The following is a 15,803-nucleotide window of genomic DNA, read 5'->3' on the forward strand; positions in this document are numbered from 1 at the left end:
TATTAGTTCAATGATCTATATGTTGTCATGAATTACCAAAACCACTCGGGGACAGGGGCAGAGGCAGTGGGGGCGAGCGGGGGCCAGACCCCCCCCCCATGGATCGGCCCCCCTCAACAGGTATGAGCGGGTACTATAGTACTTTGGGTGTTAACAATCTCAATCTACTCGATCAGAAATTAGCGATGAAATAGGATAACCTCTAATTGACGAACGTGCTAATCGCTGAACGGCCCAAGCCCAAAAGTATAGCCTGGAAATAGCCCAGCCCACAGTTGATGCATTAGCAGTCCATCAAATGATTTATCCACATCAACCCGACCTGACAACTCAATTTGGTTATCCTCTTGCCCATGCTAGGGTTCCGTCGAGTATCGCCATCAGGAGTCGGTAAAGGTGCGTCCACCAAGCCTAGTGGTTGCTGCCAAATCTAAGCTGATCACTCCGATCATGGATTTTCTCCCTGCAATTCTCCCACGTCAAGCATGAGTCCAAACCTGATCTGGTGATTCTCATATACGCATATTAATAATGCAAGTCCAAACCTGATCTGGTCTTTATTTGGTGCAATACTAAACAAAATCTCTGGTGGGGTGATGAACTGTCGTTGATCTATGGTTATGGCATCACATCTAAATCTTGAGATGATAATGAAATTTGTAAAAGCAAGCATGGAGCATAAGGTAAAAGAGTATCTGCTGGAAGTCTAATTCATTTATTTTCTAATTTGTCTATGATTCACCATTTATGAGATTATCAAACATGCTTTCATAATGAAATTAGCTGTCAATAAATTTCGTTTTAGCTTAGGAACTTGCAATACACATTTTCAAAGTAAAAGTTCCTTCGACCATGATTGCCTATATTGAGAAGAAAATAGCTGCAAAATTCATGGTCGTTGTCGGTGTCAAAACCGGCGGATCTCGGGTAGGGGGTCCCAAACTGTGCGTCTAGGCGGATGGTAACAGGAGACGAGGGACACGATGTTTTTACCCAGGTTCGGGCCCTCTTGATGGAGGTAAAACCCTATGGCCTGCTTGATTAATATTGATGATGTGGGTTACAAGAGTAGATCTACCACGAGATCAAGGAGGCTAAACCCTAGAAGCTAGCCTATGGTATGATTGTTGTTCGTCCTATGGACTAAGGCCATCTGGTTTATATAGACACCGGAGAGGGCTAGGGTTACACAGAGTCAGTTACAAAGGTAGGAGATCTACATATCCATATCGCCAAGCTTGCCTTCCACGCCAAGGAAAGTCCCATCCGGACACGGGACGAAGTCTTCAATCTTGTATCTTCATAGTCTTGGAGTCCGGTCGATGATGATAGTTCGGCTATCCGGACACCCCCTAGTCCGGAACTCCCTCAATAGCCCCTGAACCAGGCTTCAATGATGAAAAGTCTGGCGCGCATATTGTCTTCGGCATTGCAAGGTGGGTTCCTCCTCCGAATAATTTATAGAAGATTGTGAACACCAGGATAGTGTCCGGCTCTGCAAAATAAATTCCACATACAACCGTAGAGAGAATAATATTACACAAGTTCAATCTGCTGACGTATTTTGTGGCTTAACGTCACACCACTACCAAGCCTTCAAATTGTTTTTATTGTTCCATCTCAGCATGTTTAGCGAGGCGGTTTCCTTGGCACGTCTTGTCGAAGCAAAGATCGTGTTCCCCTTATTCCGGGATTCCCATCAATACGGACGTGGGTAACCCAACCGCGCCATCAATCGCGATGCTTGGGGGATAAGCGAGTTTTACCAGGCCGGTGGGGACACGTGTTTTTGTCCGCCCATATAAGGGGATAAAGATCCAACCCTTTTACCTGCGCCTTCTTCCTCCTTGGGTTATCCATCTATGCGAACTCGAGCTCTAGCGCCCAAGCCCGCACATCTCACCTCAACCTTCTCCAAATATGTTCGGAGCGGGGGGCAAGTGGATGGCCTCCTCCGTCACGGAAGGGCATATCCAGAAGCTGCGCAGCGCCGGATACTTGTCCAGCGACATCGCGCATCGGCTCCCCGAAGAGGGAGAGCTCATCCCCACCCCTAGGCCCCATGAGAGGGTTGTATTCCTTCCCCATTTCCTCCGCGGACTAGGCTTCCCACTTCATCCCTTTGTCTGGGGGCTCATGTTCTATTACGGCCTAGATTTCCATGATCTGGCCCCGAATTTTATTCTCAACATCTCGGCGTTTATCATCGTGTGCGAGGCCTTCCTCTGCATCCAGCCCCACTTCGGCTTGTGGCTCAAGACCTTCAGTGTCAAGCCGAAGGTTGTGAAGGGCAGCCAAGCGGAGTGCGGAGGCGCCATGGTGGGCAGGATGTCCCACGTTACATGGCTGGAGGGCACCTTTGTGGAAACCATCAAGGGGTGGCAATCGGGGTGGTTCTACATCACCGAGCCGCGTGATCCCGAATGGGCAGCGGCCCCCGAATTTAGATCCGGCATCCCCACACGGCTCACCTCCTGGAAAGAGAGCGGCCGGATTTGGGGCGATTCGAAGGAGCTGACCGGACTCCAAGCCTGCGTCCAAAAGCTGGTCGACAAGAAGCTTAAGCTTGTCAACGTAGTCCAGGTCATGCTCATCCGCCAGATTCTCCCGTGCCAACGACTGGGCTTCAATATGTGGGAGTTCGATCCGGCGCAGCACCAGACTTTGAATGGGATCTTCGACACTACGTACGAAGAGGTCTGGAAGGTGTTGTTCAAGGGCGCTGAGGCTCCCGCATCCGCTACCGAAGATCGCGGATTCAGCTCGCAGCGTCCAGCTGACGAGGTAAGTGATATTGTCCTTTACGGGACGCTTGTTATTCATAGTTTAACTCTATGCGGGATCTAAACTCCCTTTCCTTTGACAGGGCCGGCTGAAGAAGGCCGCACAGGCTATCTGTCCGGCCCCATTGCCAGAGGACCCAGCTGACGACCGCCTATAGGGGCTGCTGGCTCTGGCACCCCACGTGGTGCCGGAGAAGAAGGCCAAGAAGAAGGCCACGGGGACTCGGAAGAGTTCCCGTTTTCAGGTGCTATCGGACGATGAATCCGAGGCCGACTCCTCCCACCAAGGCGAGCAGGAGAAGAAGAAAGCCTCTCCCCCAGCGGGGGGAGGGAAGAAAAGGAAGGCATCCCCAACAAGGAAGGCCGAAGGGTCCAAGAGGGGAAAAACTCTTCCCCCGGACTGTTCCGCCAATGCCAGTGACGACGACGAGGACTGGCCTCCAAGGTCCAAGCCCCTGGCGAGATCGTAAGTATCCGAACTCCCGAATAACTTCAAGGTTTTCGTTTTCCGTCACATTATGTCTTTCTAATGCCGCATACAACCCTGCAGTCCGCCTAAGGATGATCTCCCCACTTCGTCGAGCGGGTCCTTAAGGGCGTCGGATATGGATTCTCTTCCGACTGCATCCACCCCCCGTGATGCGGACGATGCCGAGGTGGGATCCCAGGAAGGGACCCACCAGGAGGAGAGGGCCCCGGAGGTGTCGCAGGACAACCTCCCGGACTTTGCACCGGACTCAGCCCCGGAACCCATAGTGGCTTCGGAGTCCGGCGGGCGACCCCTTCGGAAGAAGGGCAAGACCGCGACGCCGGCTGCCTCCGTCCAACCGGAGGTGCCGGATAATTTGCTGGAGGCGCTCAACGGCGCCTCCATCAAAGAGGAACACCGCACTGTTATGAGTGCGGTGATTCAGAAGGTTCAGCTCGCCAAGAGCGGGCTGACCGAAGCCTGCAGCAGCCTTCTAACAGGCTTTGAGGTAAGAATTTCAATATATGTAAAATGGTATCACATAGACAGTAGCCCCTGATGCTCGGTTCAGTGTTCGGAAAGAAAAGACGGACTGAGGATCTTTAGAAAGATAAACGCAGGAGTCATGAAAATATGTCAATATGGGATTGCAGGCTGTGCTGCTGACCTCTGCCGCACTGACTGCGGAGGTCGAAACTTTGAAGGAAAACCTCGAGCGGTCCGAGAACGAGCTCGGCCATGCCAAGAAGCAGCTCGAGGAAAAAGAAGGTGAGTAATACCTTATGAAAATTGTACCTTACAGAAAAGGATTTTGGTTGCAAGAAAAATGACAAGGATAACTGGGGTATTGCAGGGGCCACTAACGAGGTGGCGACCCTGAAGGAGGCGGTGGCCGCGTTCGAACGCAATGCGGCTGCGGAGCGCACCGAGCGAGAGAAACAGGAGGCGCGGGTGGCGGAGGTACAGCAAGAGCTCCAGGATCTCGTGAAGAAACACGAGAGCCTGGAGCGTGACTCGAAGACTCGAGAGTCTGAGCTTGCAACGGCTCTTGAGAGTGCCAAAGCCGCTAAGGCCGAAGCCTACAAGGCCCTCCAGGAGATAGAGGCGGTGAAGAAAATAGCAGTGGGTAAGGCATTTTTCATGCAAAGTAAGCATGTGAGTGTTAATTACCTGTTGCTTATCCGAATTCGGAGCTCTCCAGGAGCGTTCGCAGATCTTCCCCGCAGCGTGTCCGATGCTGCCGCATTCTACCGGGCCGAGGAGGGGAGCTCAACAGAGAAGGTCTTCTAGTCTCAGTATGCTGAGGCCGGACATCCGGTGCCCCTTAGCGACCAGCTGAAGCAGCTGGTCGAGCTCCACAAGGCGGCCGAACAGGCCATGAAGGGCCTCATAGTTCGGCTGTGGCCTAAGGAGGCTATGCCTGGGAGCTACTTCGGCCTGGTGCGGCGGTTGGTGGACGCGTGCCCGTGGGTTGAAGTTATCAAGCACTCCGCCTGTATCGAGGGTGCGCGTCGGGCCCTTGCCCGCGCAAAGGTGCACTGGGGCAAGATGGATGCCGAGAAGCTCGTGACGGACTCCCCACCAGAGGGCAAGGAGCATCGCACGCCCGAGATGTATTATAGGAGTGTGCTGAAGGGCGCCCACACTATTGCGGGCGTGTGCTCCAAAGATGTAATATTTGAGTAGACTCGCATTTTGTTATCCTGTGCGCTGAAAACTTGGTTCATATGCACTAAGCAACGCTTGTTAATTTAGAATATTACCTTCTGTGCGGCTGTTTATCAAATCTAAGAGATGGCAAGTCGTCGACTTCAGCCCCCATGCCACGAGTGCTGGGGTGTTCGGGATAAACTCGAGCGCTCTTGTTCCCATTTTTGGGTCCATCTAGGGAGGCGCTCAACACAACGAACAAGGCAACCGGACTTATAATGCTTGAACACTCTCACTTAGCCATAGAATTCTATAATTTTAAATTTCGGCGAAGCCCCTAGTTTTCGGAAGGCCGTATTTGGGGCGCTATCCACGCCTTGACCGGACAGAATCCGACTCCTCGCTCGAAGCGGCATAAGTCTTTAGGGACTCGCAAAGAACCTCTCGAACAGCGACCAGCTCTCGCCTCATCATGACGGTCAGTTTTAGCTTTCTCCACTGAGGCGTTAACCCAGCTCAACTGGGGTGCAATCGCAGTGGTTCTCCCAGTGCTACCTTAGCCGATAAAACGGAACGTAAGGTACCAAAACATGGGAGCCGGGCAAACCCAACTATTGACCCAAGAACATGATTCGGAGCCGATGCATATAATGCTATAAGTTCGGGGTGCCGCACTTGTGAAAGTGTTCGGACTTATCACACCATAACGCGGGAAACATAAGCCCCTGGTGTATTTAGTCGTACCAAAACGTACGGATGCAACATGTCATGGATGAACATATGTGTAAGAAAGAAATGCAATTAGAAGCAAAAATGTGCTGCATTGCTTTATTCAAATAAAAACTGATGTAAGTGCAGGACGATACAAGTGGTGCGGTAAGCAAGGGATGGGACTGTTTAACATGTCCCCCTCCAGGGGTAGGCTACGGAATAATGCATAAAACAGATTTAATGCTCATAATGGAGACCACCTGGATTTTCGTTGTAGCCTTTCTCCTTCCCTGGCTGTTCTATCGTGGGTTCGGCATGTCTGCTGCCGGACAGGGCCTCTGACGAACGGAGTCCTGTGGGTAAAAAATAAAAGGAAAAGAAACGACACACTTAAGAGCCCCTGGTGCGGTTGAGCCGCAGTCTAGGCTTATCGTGGTCGAGCCCCTTGCCCCATGCCCATGGTATCTTCAGAGCGTAATGGAGTACGCGAAGGGTCTGTCTTAATGTTGTACAGGGGCTGGGGTTGGAGCTGCACTGCTACGCGTGCTCGGAACGCGCCAGGTGGTCGTGTTATAGGTTACACTGGGCACGCTTAGCTGTGTCCGGCCGCTTAGCAGCCGGACTCGAGAATTGCCTTAAAAGGCTGCTTTGTACTTCTGCCACGAGAGCCGCTGTATGTTCCTCCGTTCGGAGGGAGCGTTCAGTGTTTCCGTTGACCGTGATGACTCCTCTAGGGCCTGGCATCTTGAGCTTGAGGTATGCGTAGTGCGGCACCGCGTTGAACTTTGCGAACGCGGTACGTCCAAGCAAGGCATGATAGCCGCTGCGGAACGGGACTATGTCGAAGATTAACTCCTCGCTTCGGAAGTTATCCGGGGATCCGAAGACCACTTCCAGTGTAACTGAGCCTATACAATTGGCTTCTACACCTGGTATGACGCCTTTAAAGGTCGTCTTGGTAGGTTTAATCCTTGAGGGGTCTATGCCATTTTGCGCACCGTGTCCTGATAAAGCAGGTTTAGGCTGCTACCGCCGTCCATCAGGACTCTGGTGAGATGAAATCCATCGACGATTGGGTCTAGAACCAATGCGGCGAACCCACCATGGCGAATGCTGGTGGGGTGGTCCCTTCGGTCAAAGGTGATCGGGCAAGAGGACCATGGATTGAACTTCGGGGCAACTGGCTCCATCGCGTATACATCCCTGAGTGCATGCTTCCGCTCCCTTTTGGGTATGTGCGTGGCATATATCATGTTCACCGTCCGCACCTGTGGGGGGAAACCCTTCTGTCCTCTATTGTTCGGCGGTCGGGTCTCTTCCTCGTCGTCGCTATGTAGCCCCTTGTCGCTGTTTTCGGCAATTAACTTGCCTGCCTGCTTGAACACCCAACAGTCCCTATTGGTGTGGTAAGCTGGCTTTTCAGGGGTGCCATGTATCTGGCACAAGCGGTCGAGAATTCGGTCCAAATTGGACGGACCCTGAGTTGTTCTTTTGAATGGCTTTTTCCGTTGACCGGGTTTAGAGCCTCTGAATCCGGCATTGACTGCCGTATCCTCACTATTATCGCCGTTAATGCGGCGTTTGTTTTTGTAGCGACGCGACCTGCCACTACGGTCCTTGATATCCAGACTGCCAGAATTTTTGTTGAGGTTGTTGCTGCGTGCTAGCCAGCTGTCCTCACCCGCACAGAAGCGGGTCATGAGTGATGTAAGGGCTGCCATGGATTTCGGCTTTTCCTGTCCCAGGTGTCGGGCAAGCCACTCGTCGCGGATGTTATGCTTGAAGGCCGCGAGGGCCTCGGCATCCGGACAGTCGACGATTTGGTTTTTCTTGGTTAAGAACCGTGTCCAGAATTGTCTGGCCGATTCGTCTGGCTGCTGAATTATGTGGCTTAGGTCATCTACATCTGGTGGTCGCATGTACGTGCCTTGGAAGTTATCGAGGAATGCGGCTTCTAGGTCCTCCCAACTCCCGATTGACTCTGCTGGCAAGTTGTTAAGCCAGTGCCGGGCTGGTCCTTTAAGTTTGAGTGGGAGATATTTGATGGCATGGAGATCGTCTCCGCGGGCCATGTGGATGTGGAGGAGATAGTCCTCGATCCAGACCGCGGGGTCTGTTGTGCCATCATAGGATTCAATGTTGACGGGTTTAAACCCTTCTGGGATTTGATGATCCATTACCTCATCTGTGAAGCACAGTGGGTGTGCGGCGCCTCTGTACTGGGCAATATCGCGACGGAGCTCAAAAGAGCTTTGTCTGTTGTGTTTGGCCCGGCCGTACTTACTGTGTCCGGGGTGACGGTGATCGTCACGTATCGTGGGGCGCCCACGTGATCCATAGATCGATCTTGATTGTCTTGCCTTATCCTCCAATATGTCGCGCAGGTCCGGAGTGTTCCCCTGTGGCCTTGTGCTTTTCGAGCGATGCCGGGGTATGGGTCTAGTGAAGGGCCTTGAGGCCTCTCTATCGCGACCACGGGGTGGTCGATCAGCCGTATTGTCTCCTGGTGAAGCGGGATCATATACCTCCACCTCTAATCGGGGGAGCAGCTTACGTTTGGGGTAGCTTTTGGAGGGGCGTTCGAGTTCATGCTCTTTGGCCGCGAGGACTTCGGTCCATCTGTCGGCTAGCAGATCTTGATCAGCTCTAAGCTGTTGCTGCTTTTTCTTGAGGCTGTTTGCCATGGCCATAAGCCTGCGTTTGAAACGCTCCTGTTCGACGGGATCCTCAGGTACGACGAATTCGTCGTCGTCGAGGCTTGCCTCGTCTCCGGAGGGAGGCATATAGTACTCTACCTCTTCTTCGGCCGCTCTCTCATGAGGGCTGGCGTCCCCCTCCTCCTGTGCTGGATCTTGCTGGAGTGGGTTGTCTTTGGCGCTATCCGGTGTATTATTGTCTCCGGTCCCGGAATCCTCATTCTTGCTATGGCGGGATTTAGAGCGGCGCCGCTGACGCCGGCGCTTGGGCTGTTTCTTGGAGGGGTCATCCTCCGCTATTCCTTCGCCATTCCCATCCTTTGGGATATCCACCATGTATATGTTGTATGAAGAGGTGGCTTTCCAGTGCCCGGTGGGCGCTGGTTCTTGGTCGTCTCCGGCATCGTCGTCCATACCATCGATGTCCTCAGAGTCGTAATCTAGCATGTCGGTTAGATCATCGACAGTGGCTACCAAGTGGGTGGTGGGTGGGCTCTGAATTTCTTCGTCGTCCGCATCCCAACCGTCCTGGCCGCAGTCCAGCCAGGCCTCTCCTGATAACGAGAGGTACTTTAGCGAACTCAAGATGTCGCCAAAAGGTGAGTGTTGAAAGATGTCCGCCGCGGTAAACTCCATGATCGGCGCCCAATCGGATTCGACTGGAGGGGACGCGGGAGGTCCGGAGTCCGGCAAGGAGTCCGGCACCTCAGAGTCACGAGCTTCATGGGGGACAAGATCGGTGTTCGGCTCTATCGTCGTAGAGGTTGCAGCCCCCGAGGTGGTGTCTAGCCATCCATCCTTGGTCTGCGCAGCCGGCTCCGAGTCGAAGATCGGAGCGGGTTCGAGTGCGGCCTCCAAGGTACTGTCCGGCTGCAGAGCTAAATCATGCCCATCATGATAGTATGGCACGCTCGGCTGTGGCTCGAATCCGTCGAGGATCAAGTCCCCGCGGATGTCAGCCGTGAAGTTCAAACTTCCAAATCTGACCTGACGGCCAGGGCGTAGCCTTCGATCTGCTCCAGCTGGCCAAACGAATTGGCCCGCATTGCGAAGCCGCCGAATACAAAGATATGTTCGGGGAGGAAGGTCTCACCCTGGACTGCATCGTTGTTGATGATCGAAGAAGCCATCGAGCCTATCGCTGACGACACAGAGGAACTCTCACTGAAAGCACCAATGTCGGTGTCAAAACCGGCGGATCTCGGGTAGGGGGTCCCGAACTGTGCGTCTAGGCGGATGGTAGCAGGAGACGAGGGACACGATGTTTTTACCCAGGTTTGGGCCCTCTTGATGGAGGTAAAACCCTACGTCCTGCTTGATTAATATTGATGATGTGGGTTACAAGAGTAGATCTACCACAAGATCAAGGAGGCTAAACCCTAGAAGCTAGCCTATGGTATGATTGTTGTTCGTCCTATGGACTAAGGCCATCCGGTTTATATAGACACCGAAGAGGGCTAGGGTTACACAGAGTCGGTTACAAAGGTAGGAGATCTACATATCCATATCGCCAAGCTTGCCTTCCACGCCAAGGAAAGTCCCATCCGGACACGGGACGAAGTCTTCAATCTTGTATCTTCATAGTCTTGGAGTCCGGCCGATGATGATAGTTCGGCTATCGGGACACCCCCTAGTCCGGGACTCCCTCAGTCGCTGAGACTATTGATTTGTTAGATTAGCTTGGTGGATGTTGAGTTCCATTAAAACAGACAAAATTATAGGTTTCTTTAGTTGCAAAAGCATATGCTGTTATTCAAGATTTGACTTATACGTGTGCTAGTTTTTACGTGCGATCCTCTTCGCCCGCTATCGTCAAATCCTGGATCCGCCCCTGCCCGGGGATTAGTTGCACTTTCAATTGTACTATGTTAAAAAATTCATGCAAACACGGCCGGTTATATTGTGATTAGGTGACCATGCGCTTGGCTCTTCGCCTCTTCCGGAAGTCGAACAATGATGATGGTACTATAGTATAGATACTGCTGGCAATCTGACACAAAATGAACTGCTGCACGTCCACCGCCTGTATTAAGCGCACTATCGTAAAGCAAAAGCTTCTCCTTGTCATGCGAGCCACCACGCGCGCGTGAGCGAGGGAGAGGTCGTACTAGTAGTAAGCAAAGCTTCTCCTCGTTTGTGAGTTGATGGGACACATGAAAAGCAAGGTTGAAAAAAGCGGTAGGCGTAAGAGAGGCGGTTGGCCTTCACCTAGTGCTTAGGCGGTGCCTAAGCGCCCTAGGCATGGCCTAGGCGGTAATATAGGTTTTACTCGTAGTATATTTGTGATTATTACTAGGACATATGCCCGTGCGTTGCACCGGGAGAAACAAATTCTCGCACGTAACCATGTAATATGTGAATGCACTTACATGAGAGGCATGGTGCTCCTGGTTGTAACTCAGCTCAATCATTGAGGCGGCCTAGGCATGTGACCACGAGACGTCGAACCGGACCGCGCCATGTATACAAGAACCCTCACTTTTCACCACATGGGACCGTTCAATAAACAGTTATACCGTGCATCTGGTCCATACGTAATCCCTCATACTCCCACTCGATTTTGACTTATATTGTTGTGGACTTGTTTCATGTTGGAAGGGCGGGTCTTGTATGTATGTGTGCAACTCGAGGCCCAGTGGCCTAGTCCCTCAAACTCCCGCTGTCCCGCGTGCCTCCATAGGGCTCCGGCACCACCTAGTAAGAGTGGCCTAGGCCCGAATGTTATCTCCTTCTCGGCTTGGCTTCTCCTTGGTCCTCTCTTCCCTTGAGGCTTTGACACACAATTAATGCCCACAATGCCCCGCTCTCCTATGGAGCAAACATCAGTTGGAATGAATTAGTCGTTCACCAGTTCGAAAAATTCGGTCGCGACACTAGGGTCGATGCTTTTATCGATGATGAAGAAAATGACGGGTTTTGTGAAACAATATTTAGTATTACAAAAAATGGTTAGCACGCCAAAGGACCTAGAGTTAATGCATCTTCAGTAAACCGTATTATAAATAATTATTCCCAATTTTTTGTTAGTTATTATCTCGGAACACAAAAGCCATAACTTGGTTCTTGTAGCATGCAAAATATCTTTGTTTAGTAGTAGCTTTGACCAAATCACCAGAAGAACGGGCACCAGCCTGCAGTGTGAGTGTAGATTAGCATTTATTTGAAGTTCCATTATGCTGGCCTTTCAAGATATGGTTTATTCGGATTTCAGTTTCAGAATTCAACAAAAAAACTAAAATCCCAGTGTTATCCCTAAAAAAATCCAGTGTTACCAAAACATATATAAGAAAGGCTATGCATCTAGGAACATGCAACGTCCCTTTTGAATAATCATTAGAATCATTAGATCACTAAACTATTAGCAGAAGGATGTAAGTTTAGCCTAACAGAAAAGGATCACTAAGTAAGTTTATGCTTCCAAGCACAGAGAGAAGGACATGATCAGCAATGGCAAAAGCAAATATTTACTACATAGTAAATAACCTGATATAGTTAAACTGTACACTGAGATGTAGAAACTTAACTCTACAGTCTCCGGTGCAGGCTACAAAAAACTTAAAATCCCTATGTTCTCTTGGTGATGAGGCTCTACTTCAGTTGCAATTTCTTTTCTGAAGTTTTGCTCACCTTCAATGAGTCACAAAAATTCCATTTGCATCTCGCTGCTCCACTTCCCACATATCTCTTTACTAATTGAGCACTATATCCTTGTCTCGGCCCATTATTGTTTTCTCCTTCTCAATCAATGCCCTTTGTCCCTTCGTAACCTTGAATCAAGTTGTGTAGTTCCCTACTTCCACCTTTCTTCGAATTTTCAGCTTTCTGGTATTTTGTCCCTTTCTTCTGTAGCTTTTGTTAATCAAGTCAGGAGCACAACTTAATTATCTCTACTCTCATATGTAACTCCAGCTCCAGCTTATCATTTTAGAAACAGCAAGTCGGCACAACTCAATTATATGCACTTTCATATGTAATTGTCAGGAACAATTCAACTTTGTAAAGTAATAAATCTTACATATTCATTTCGTAATGGACAAGCCATATTTATTTTTACACTAAGAAGTTATAACGAACAAAAGAAACAAAGGTTTCCACAATAGATCTCTAGCTTTGTGGTGTTTGTAAACATTCGACAGAGTAGAGAGTACCACTGTAGAATTTAGCATTGCCATTCCTTAAAATAGAAGCATCTGTCGATTAATTCACAGTAAAGAAAGTTATGCCCATGTATATAATGGAAATCTTGTGATGGTGCAACAATCATGTATATATATTAGGCACATGGTAGATTACTCTTGGATAAGCAATGATAGCATGCAAAAACTGTACTCTTTAATCTTGAAGCGGAATGTTGCCCATCTGGATCCAGTGAGTGATGCGCCATAGAGAGGGCACTTCTAGTGCTTCAGGAGTAATTTTTTTAGCGTCGACAGCAACCATTAGGAATATCACCTGCATTGCAGAAGAATTAAAAAAACAAATGCAAGTTTCATATATCTAAAAAAAGATCAGTAGGTTAAGGAGACTCGAAAATAACATTTCTCTATATGTGTGATTTGTTAGAGTACAATGTTATAATCGTTTCTTTCACACAATGGGCAGTGGCTTCATACTCAATTGAATTTTAAGTACGAGCTCAATTCTCTAAAATTGGTATTTGTAATTATAAGAAGTAAAATATTAAGAAGAAAAGAACCAATGATTCCCACTTAAAATCCAAAGTACTCCAAGGATAAAAATGCATATCCATACCAAAGTAAAGTAGAATGAAGTTGTAAAAATTGTGGGATCACTATTATGTGTTGGTTCGCTTGTCATGATTGTCCTCTCATTCTGCTAGCTGCCTACTCATTCCTTTCGTAAGAGCAAATTAATTGTACACCCTTTGATCCAAGTATATACAAAATAGCAGTCTGGTTGTTTTGTTAATACATATGCAAAACCCATGGAAGCATAACTGAACATATAATAAAATCCTATATGGTTGAAAATAACCCATAATTTGATTAATACACAGAGACTGGAAACTGAATTACTCTGAATAACAGAACATCTGCAAGTAAGAACTGAAGATCTCAATCAGTTTTTGGTTCCGAGCACACATAATTAAACATGTAAGATCTGGCGAAAGGAAAACGACCATCATGAAGAAATGCATCAGGTATATCAGTAGTCCATGATTATAACGTGTATCAGGTCCTTTTTTTTGCTTCAGTAGCTGGCACTTCTGATCTCTATTTAGAACTTGGGTGACTTGAAATGGTTATGCACTACAGGAACCCTCGTTGCTCGCCCTAACCATGCTTGCCATTGCTAGAAAAAATTTCGAACAAATGGTAAGCAATGAAACAAAATGAGAATGATGAAGAGATCAAAGAAGTGAAACATCAAGCAAACAAAATTGACTTCTACTCATTTATTTGCCCAAATGTAACTAATCTAAATGTAATACCCACTACTCTTTTTTGCTATCTATTTTTTAGATCACTCTGAACAGAAGTCAACTAAAATTTCTGGGCAACTTAGCACTCATTGTAGATGATAGTGGTAAATATAACAGGATAGATATGTTGTTTTCTTGTGTCTTGTTAGATATAAAAAAGATTTCAAAATGAACCATCCACGGCAGAAAGAATTGCAGGTCACTGCTGCATCTCCATCGCCAGTCAATCAGCTCGTCCAGTCTAGTAGAAGATATCTTCAAGGTCTTTTTAGGTATATCTAGAAGGTTTTCCAACTCGTAAGTTTTCAGCTTCTCGGCTAAATGTAAGATATCAACCATTACTCAGAACAGCAAGGTGCTTGCGCCAAATGCAAGTATCAAATAAGGAGTAAAGCATACATCACATATTCACATTTGAACTTTAAGTATATACATAAATAAAGCATCACATAGTGCAGCCAGGTTGGCAAATAAAATTTCATTACTTTCAATCTAATGGAGCCTATATCCACCTGGCAACTTAAATCTTTAAATGGCAGCGGCAGTACACCATAGGCGGCTGAACTGATGTAGAAGTCAAAACAATTGTAATTGTTGATTCATGACCGGACGGATAGTTACAACAACTGTTATGAACCTATCTAGTCATGCCATCTGCAGGGGATTAGGAAGACAAGGGGAAGGAGGAGATAATATTGCGAGAGAATATATTGATTCTTGCTTGCTCCCAAAGAATAAAATGCCCGCTCGTATATAGAGCTAACCTAACTTTGACCCGAAAGACATGGAGATAGTCGGAAGTATCAAGCTCGGGCAAGATGCGTTATATGGTTATTGAGCTGAAATGTGTATATGAATTACAATTAGAGGCCCTCCTGTTGCAATAACTTCTGCATTAATTTATGCTTGGAAAATGTATGTCCGTATTACAGTGTTCTGAGCTCAACGCATGAGACTACTGTACTGTAAATCATGTCATGAGTGTAATAATGAAACTGTTCGAGGCAAAGTGCAGACCTTCTTCGATGGAGATAGAGAAACTGAAACCAAATCTGGTGAGCAGGAAGTTCTCACGCGTGAGTTCCCAGTGTATGGACCCATGAAGTGGTAGACGTGGACGACGCTTTCACAAACTCAATTAGAAAATCTGCACTGCAGAACGACACCCAGCCTCCGACAGCGAGGGGGAACTCACGCTTCTTGTGCCATGGCGATGGCGACGGCGCAGGGGGGCTGCAGCAGCTGGTCCAGCCTGGCGCGATGGCCGGCACCGACGACCTCGTGGCTCTTGGAGACGCCAAGCCACACCTGGCTCTCTGCCGTCATCTGCCGGAGCCGAAGGGCCGCGATGCCTCGCCCCAACAGAGCACGACGGCCGCCTTGTCGTCCTCCGCTGCGACACCTCGGCCCGCCAAGGCCAGCTTCAAGGGCGACAAGGCGCGTAGGAATGCCACCGCGACGCCTCGCTCCACTCCTGGGCTCGGGCGAAGCGGATGCCCATGGCAAGCGCGCCGGTGGCGCGTGCCCGTCTGCTTATCGTCCTCCGCCGCGACGCCTTGGCCCGCACCCGCCAAGGCTAGCTCCAAGGCCGACAAGGCGTGCAGGAACACCGCCGCGACGCCTCGCCCCATTACTAGGCTCGGGCGGAGCGGACGCCGCAGCAAGCGCGCCGCTGCCCGTCTGTGGAGGCCGGCAGTGGATATGGCGGGGCTGTGGTGGTGGTGGTAGGGTCCTTTTTGCAAAAAACGAATCGTTATCTCAGGAAGAAACAGACTTTAAATTGTACTGCGGGTTAAATACTAAAAAAGGGATGGGCTTTTTAGCAAAAATGCTAATGACAAACGAACAGAAACCCAATTTGCTTTATTATTAGGTAGAGATATGGGTGTTGATATTAGTTTAGGGCATATAAATAAGTTAATTACCGTCTACTGCCATTGGACCCGTTTGGCATATCAGTGTAGTATGTGGCATGATTTCTTCCTTGGGTAGGCAATTCCTTGCTTGCCCTGCCTAGACCTCCAATTATGCCCTAGGCGAGGCGTTTGGCC

At 49.1% G+C, this 15,803-nt stretch overlaps 1 long non-coding RNA gene across 1 annotated transcript; it reads right to left on the reverse strand.

Annotated features, from left to right (window-relative positions):
- Positions 1–12,638: 12,638 nt before the first annotated feature.
- Positions 12,639–15,434, reverse strand: LOC119296411. The gene is made up of 2 exons (XR_005145191.1): positions 14,948–15,434; positions 12,639–12,761 (listed from the first exon to the last, which is right to left on the reverse strand). It is a non-coding gene; the product is annotated as an uncharacterized LOC119296411 (long non-coding RNA).
- Positions 15,435–15,803: the final 369 nt, after the last annotated feature.

Source organism: Triticum dicoccoides, chromosome 4B (assembly GCF_002162155.2).
Source record: "Triticum dicoccoides isolate Atlit2015 ecotype Zavitan chromosome 4B, WEW_v2.0, whole genome shotgun sequence".
Classification (NCBI taxonomy): Eukaryota; Viridiplantae; Streptophyta; class Magnoliopsida; order Poales; family Poaceae; genus Triticum; species Triticum dicoccoides.